This window comes from Frieseomelitta varia, unplaced genomic scaffold (genome assembly GCF_011392965.1).
Source record: "Frieseomelitta varia isolate USP_RPSP 00005682 unplaced genomic scaffold, Fvar_1.2 scaffold_168, whole genome shotgun sequence".
Lineage (NCBI taxonomy): Eukaryota > Metazoa > Arthropoda > Insecta > Hymenoptera > Apidae > Frieseomelitta > Frieseomelitta varia.
The window spans coordinates 284,241-291,462 of record NW_025109394.1 but is presented as its reverse complement, the minus strand read 5'-3'; the positions used below and the strand labels follow the sequence as shown (position 1 = coordinate 291,462).

At 36.0% G+C, this 7,222-nt stretch overlaps 2 long non-coding RNA genes across 2 annotated transcripts in view; one reads left to right on the top strand and one right to left on the bottom strand.

Annotated features, from left to right (window-relative positions):
- Window positions 1–2,006, top strand: part of LOC122538596 — a 23,590-nt gene extending 21,584 nt beyond the window's left edge. The window contains exon 3 of the long non-coding RNA XR_006308883.1: window positions 1,955–2,006. This is a non-coding gene — a long non-coding RNA (uncharacterized LOC122538596). The remainder of the gene's footprint in view (window positions 1–1,954) is intronic.
- The window catches only part of LOC122538597, a 12,116-nt gene extending 10,033 nt beyond the window's left edge, over window positions 1–2,083 (bottom strand). The window contains exon 1 of the long non-coding RNA XR_006308884.1: window positions 1,953–2,083. This is a non-coding gene — a long non-coding RNA (uncharacterized LOC122538597). The remainder of the gene's footprint in view (window positions 1–1,952) is intronic.
- Window positions 2,084–7,222: the final 5,139 nt, after the last annotated feature.

Genomic DNA, 7,222 nt, shown 5'->3' with positions numbered 1-7,222 from the left:
GGGAAAAAAAAAAAAAAAAAAAAAAAAAAAAAGAAGAGGAGAAATAAAAGATAGAACAAACCACGTTTGAAATGTTTCAGAAACGAGAGCGTTTCGGCTACAAATTAACACGCGTATCACTTCTCGTCTCTCTGGCTGGAGACTTTCGGAGCGTGGAGGGGCCTCTCTATGAAACCACGCCCGGGCAAAATGAAAAGCCACGAAACGGAGGGTGGAAATGGGTGGATGGCGCGATTTTCCCTTAAACCGCCGCGACTGAAACCTCTTTTGCGGATTTTTATCAAAGCTTCAAGAGGCGTGACCTCCAGTGCTCGAAATGGTTCAATCAACAGTCGCGTTGAGCACCGTTTGCCAGCCTCGTAGATCCTTCGATTCCAAAGCGTTCCGCTGTTTTCGTGTATATATTCGGGAACACACCGTGCAACACAGTCGTGGCCAATCTGTTCCCTCTCTCTCTCTCTCTCTCTCTCTCTCTCTCTTTCTCTCTTTCTCTCTCTGAGAGGGACAGAGGGTTGGTTCCAGTCGGCGTTTCAGCACCGGTATTGGTTTCAGGTACGTTGGTGTAGATCAGCTTGAACATACGATCGACGAAGCATAGATATAACTATGCCTGTACAAATTGTCTGTTCTGGAAAGAGCAGGCCGTAGCTACGAGGGCTGCTGGCCTTGCAATCGCGCCTCCACATGTGTACACGTGTGTGTATGTGTGTGTGCGTGTGTGTGTGCATGTGTATGTGTGTTTGAACGTACACTCCCGTCTGTAAGTCACCGGACGTTGCTCATTTTCAGCGAAATGATTATCAGAACATTGTTGCATCTATTGTTGATTTTATATATATATTTTGTTTCCTAATTTTGCCTGATTAATTTCGCGATTAAACCGAGGATTTTTATGCGTTTATGGCGGGTTTCAACGTGTACAAATTTCTGAAATATATTTCAACTACCTTGGATATTTAATGGGATATCTGGAACTAGGTGTGTTTATTGCATAAAGATTCGTAGTATATTTATGATATTTGGTGATACAATGGAGCCTTCTACGTCTGAACCATCTTTATTTAAATATTTCAATGTTTGAATATTTTATTATTTGAACAGAGTATTTACTAACAGTTGCTTTTTACTGTACTAAACTATTTTATATATACATTATCATAGGTTTGCATAATTGAAAAGAGATTTATATTTGTATAAATCTCGTGTTACGTAAGACGCGAGATATTACGTAAAAAATCCAATATGATTTAATTTCATAATAAATCAACGTTTTGTATATAGGCGAAAATGACGAGCATGTGTCTTCTTGTGTGCTGTGAAGTAAAAAATAATTTGAATCACGAAAAGAATGTATCTATTAGTGTTGAGAAGATTCAAAAAATATATCATTTTTAAATAAGTATTTTGAAGTAAATATTAAAATAAATGTGTTTCGATATCTATAAAGTAATTGTTCTAGTGTTTGAGAATTTTATTAACCAAACATTTTCATCTCACTATTAGTTCCAACACGAGATTGCTCTGTTGTTCGTATGTAATTTAAATAAATATTGTGGACTGACAAATATCATTAGGATTATTTAAAAAATTAATAGAAAAAATATCGTTAATAGTTTAAGGATCGATTACTCGCTTCTTGATCAATTCTTCCATATAATTATTTTATACTTTGTCTTTGATAATATTGACGATATTATCTAATTATTGTAATAAATTCATAATACAAATTACAATAATGTTATATCAGCAATATTATAGATATTATAATTTATCTCACGTAATTTATAATTGTATCACATTAGCTCTAGAAATACTGATGACTAAAGTGCAACATTTGTAGGAAAGAAATTAAAAATGCAAGGTACAATAAAATAATACAAACACGAGCCTGTATCAAAAATCACTCGAGTGTCTAAAAATATACTAAATTTATAAATATATAAAATTCCCACAGAAATTTCCCTAAAAAGATCAAAAGACCGCCATATTACTTTATTTTAATGATTGAACATTCAATTATAAAAAGTTTGTCTTCAAATTAATATAACTGGGTATCTAATCCTAGTTTCTAATCTAATTTATTGTTACTAATCCTACTATATAATTTTAATATATTTTAATATAAAAATTTACATTACTAATATTAACTTATAAATTTCGCCTGAAATTAATAAATTTAATATAATAATTATTTTCACTAGAATAAAATTTACAAATCATTAACTTGTAATATAAGTTCAGGGTTGAGCATCCTGCTGTAACAAAATATTGCATAATTCGACGTATAATTCGCGTGTCACGTGTCGTGGCCGGTTGTAAAAAAACCGAACGCGAGTCGATTCCAACCCCCCCCCCCCCTCTTCGGTCGCGAGTGAATCTTAATTTTATTAAATGCCCTAAGGTGACTTATGAACGGGAGTGTACGCTGTGTGATAGCTGTGCGGGTGGGTGGCTGCTGGTTAGTGGTGCGTGTGTGACTGAATGGGCAGAGAGAAGCCCAGAGACAAGAGAGGGTTCGAGGGGGAGGGACCGTGAAATACACGGCTCAATACTTCGCTGGTGCACGCTTTGTCGCGGTCAACCCGAAACTCACCCGCAATTCTAATTGTTACACGGGTATCGGACGCCTCTGCTATACGTCGATACCCCGTGGCGAGAAAGAACGATTCGCAGGGATAACCGGAGGGGGAACGTTCTCGCAGATCGCAATCGCGATGGTCACCTTGTTAAGCGTAACTGCCCGCGAGACTATAAATTTCACTGTTCTGATTCCTTCGTTACTCCCATCCCCCTCTCTTTCTCTCTCTTTTTTCTTTTTAATTTCTTTTTTCACTCTTTCTCTCTCTCTCTGTCTGTCTGTTCTCTATCTGGGAAATGAAAACGTTTATTTCGTAATGATTTAACGTATCCGGATTTAACGTGGCCGGGGATAGCCGCCATGTTCTATATACTGCCAGCTCTCTTCTTCTTCTTCTTCTTCTTCTTCTTCGTTTTCCCACCCGTTCCGGCCACGCTCGTCGGAATCCAGCAAATTAGATTTAGAGTGGAATCAGCAAGTTAAGTTAAAAGTGATGTAAGAGCCATCGCGGTGATACGCATCGATTAAAACTCGCGATGGTGGTGTTTTTGGGTTCGGTGTTTTTTGCGCGGGTTGCGGGAGTTAATGGTGAAATGAATTACGCGACGGTGGAGGATGATGGACGATGTTTTAAGCTTTGTTGATTAGAATTTTGCTTGTTTCGAAGGTGAAGATTAATAGGATTCTTGTCGCGACGAAGCGTTGCAATTGGGCTGCAGGCGTTCATCCAAATTTACATTTCCGTGTACGTGAAGAAAGAAATTTGAACAAATGTTATACGTATTTGACAAACATTACTATTCTAAAAATGTTATATTAGGAGGGCTGCCCATGAGTAATGTTGCTTTCTTCAAATTTAATAAACATTGTCATCTAGTGACAATAATTTAACTTATTGTGACGTAACTTGCTGTTAAATTATATTATACGTTAGAATTGTATTAAATAAAATAAAATTTTGTGCAGTGTCAGAAAACGACGTTACCTACAATGTCTGAAATATTTTTGTATTCTCGTAATCCGCGGTTCAGTTACAATATATCGCAATATAGTGAATTTTTCTGATAATGGAGGATAAGAGATCTCCATTTTGATTGTGTCTGTTATTGTAATACCTGTAAACACTATTTCAAGGAAAATATAACACCGCAATAATTAATCTCTCGCCTTGCAGTATCAAATCACACAATCGTGACGTGAATTATGGCTTCTATTTGAGGAAAAGAAAAAAAAACAAAGCAAATTCCAACGAAATTTAAATCCCCAGCTTCAGATTTAAATAACAAATTACACGTTTTCGACACTTTACGTCTGACACAGTGCAATAAATTGCAACTAATACCTAAGCGGATTGAAAAAGAAAACCGCCAGGTAAGAAATATAATATGAAAACGAAATAAGAAAGGTTATTTTCTACATAAACAACGAAGCCGGTATCAATGTGATACGGATACAGTCGCAGATTAGGATTGACGATACGATGAATAATTCATTGCTCAAATTGTTCGACGATTCTCGCAGTGAGTATCGCGTTTTCAAACTCGTTGCGAATATTTCCCAAACGTAATCGTAACAGTTCCGTTTGAAAATGTTTTATAAACGTTGATGCAGAAATGAGTCTGTCAAGTGCTCGAACATATTTTGCATCGCGAAAAACGTGATTTCCGCGAGCGCGAACGGACACAGATTTCCAGGAATTTCGAGATACGCGCGACTTGCCGTGAAAACAACGAGTAGAATTTGCCAACGCGATCGGAGAAATTCGCGCTAATTTCACCGATCTAGGACATATTCATTCAGAAAGGCTGTGTGTGTGTGTGTGTGTGTGTGTGCGTTACATACCACGTCTTATCGTTGATGAACAGCTATTTCCCACGAAAGCACATACATATGCTCAATAAATCCGATAAATTTCGTTTCGGTCTATAACGTATTACAATGGCGACTTTTGTCCATATTTTAGGAACTGAGAAACGTACGTTCACACACGACACACATACATACATACGTTTGAAAGGATCGCCGAGGAAAGAAGCGTGCAATGTTATATTTTGTGTATCCGTGTGTGAACGGAATATTCAGGACGTCTAAAATTAGTTGCTTGCGTATAAGAATTTAAACGGGAAACACGAGCCGCGTGACATTTACAGACCAATATCGAGGAATGTTATTTTCAACTTTGTTTTCAAACCTGTCCGAAATCGAAGGCTACGCGGGATAAAAACTTTATTTTTGCGATACTTTTCCGTTTAAAAGGCTGACGTTTCATCGTGGAATGTTGCGCAAACGCTTGAAAAGAAGTAGCATACGTAGCATCGAGCCGGCATAAAGTAATCGAGAAAGCGGAGAAATTAGAAAATTTGAAAAAATAGTTGCAAACTTGGATGCTTGATCTTTTGCGTTTTCTGCAAGCTGTAATTACAATTCGCAGTTAAACATCATGCTAAAAACTTTTCATCTAGCGAGCTGATAGACTAATGATATAATTAAGCGTAGAAAGTGTTCGTACATTGATCAATTTTAAACGACACTTTATAACATTTTTTTTTTTTTTTTTTTCATAAAAGTGCCATGTAAGATTACGAAAGCTGGATAAAATGAGAAGAAATAAAAATTGGGATTAGTATGAATTATGATATCTTTCATGCTCGAAATTCTAGTAATTTTTAATCCACGAAGGATCAACGTTGCGTCAACATTTGATTTGCAATTCTTTTCAATCAGTTTGCATTATAAAATTGTGTTTCGCAAGGATATTCCAAAATGATTCGCTTAATATTTCCTCTCTCTTATATTTTCATTTAATTTTCAATTTTAAAGAAATTTTGAGAAACTATAATCAGATTACGACCAAATTTACAGATTTATCAAAGTAATTCAACGTTACAGTGTATACAGTTTGAGTTTCGTTATACTTTTTACATCACTGTAAATCTCCGAAAAGTGCATAAAAATGATGGGCCAACAAATCAATTAAACGATTAACAAAAAAGTTGCAAAACACTAAAGAAGAAACTTTCTTCAAAGAATTTAACAAAATATTCATTCCAATTGCGACGAATTCTTGCTTGATTCTTGATGGATCAACCATTAATTCAAACTTTCAGGGAAATATACTTCTATTATTTATAAACACCAAACAACAATTTTCCTCAAAATATTCATTCCAACAATTGCAACAAATTCATATTCGATTCTCGACGAGTTGACAAATGAATGAAACTTCCAAAGGAATTTACAAATTTACTATTTATAAGACTGACTTTTATTTATAAGAAGAAAGTGAACTGACAATTTACAAAAATAAATGAAAAAGATAACTTTGCGAATAAAATTATTTATAAAAATTCCTGCTTGATGGGCCAACAAATCAATTAAACGATTAACAAAAAAGTTGCAAAACACTAAACAAGAAACTTTCTTCAAAGAATTTAACAAAATATTCACTCCAATTGCGACGAATTCTTGCTTGATTCTTGATGGATCAACCATTAATTCAAACTTCCAGAGAAATATATACTTCTATTATTTATAAACACCAAACAACAATTTTCCTCAAAATATTCATTCCAACAATTGCAACAAATTCATATTCGATTCTCGACGAGTTGACAAATGAATGAAACTTTCAAAGGAATTTACAAATTTACTATTTATAAGACTGACTTTTATTTATAAGAAGAAAGTGAACAGCTAATTTACAAAAATAAATGAAAAAGATAACTTTGCGAGTAAAATTATTCATAAAAATAAAAATCATTCTCAAACAACTGGAAAAACAGAATATTCGTTCCTGGAACTGAAATCCACGACTCAAATCTCACTTTCTTTTCTATTCGCTACGCGATTGTCAGCTACGTGATATTTTGTACATTCGCGCGACGAAAGTATAAATACATATATATATATATATATTTAGCGTGTTACACGTTATGCAACGTGTAACACGCTTAACGGGGTGATCGATCGTGTTAATGTCGCTTCGTCCAGCAAATTCGCAGCCAGCAACGGTGGTACACGTAACGCTAATTGCCATTTGTCCAAACGGTGTCAATAACTGCGTTCTATGATCCCCGTTTCATCACGTCTCCAGAGATGACTACAGGTGTCTCTGTGCCTCATTAAATATAATTAAAAGCCGCATCCGCGGATGCGCCGCATCCGTAGCTGTAACTGTGCAAATAAACGCGCCGTGTCTGAGCAGTACAGCGAATGTACAGCAACGTGCCGAAGGACAGGCACGCACGGAAATAGATATTGGCATAGATAGATAGGTTCGTTCGCGTCCCTAATAAGACCTCCGCGCGCAGTCCTACCCTTTTAATCAAATGCTCGTTGCGTCAATCCTCGAGGACCGATTACCAGTCATTCCTCGAACACGACGAAGAAATCCAATTCGAGTAATCACGGCGGTGAAAATTTTGGTTCCAGCTGGATGAACCATTTCGGATTTAGTTTCGGCAACTTCTTCAGCCACCTTCGTTTTACATCAATTTCGTACAACTTGGTGGTTTGTAATTTCGTTGTTGAAGCGACTGTTATTTGTTATTTGCGAATGGACTACAACTTTCGTGCAGTATCATCTTCGTTCGTGCTATTTTTTTGATTTTGAGAGCGATTCTGTATCGATGTTCTGTTTCTGTA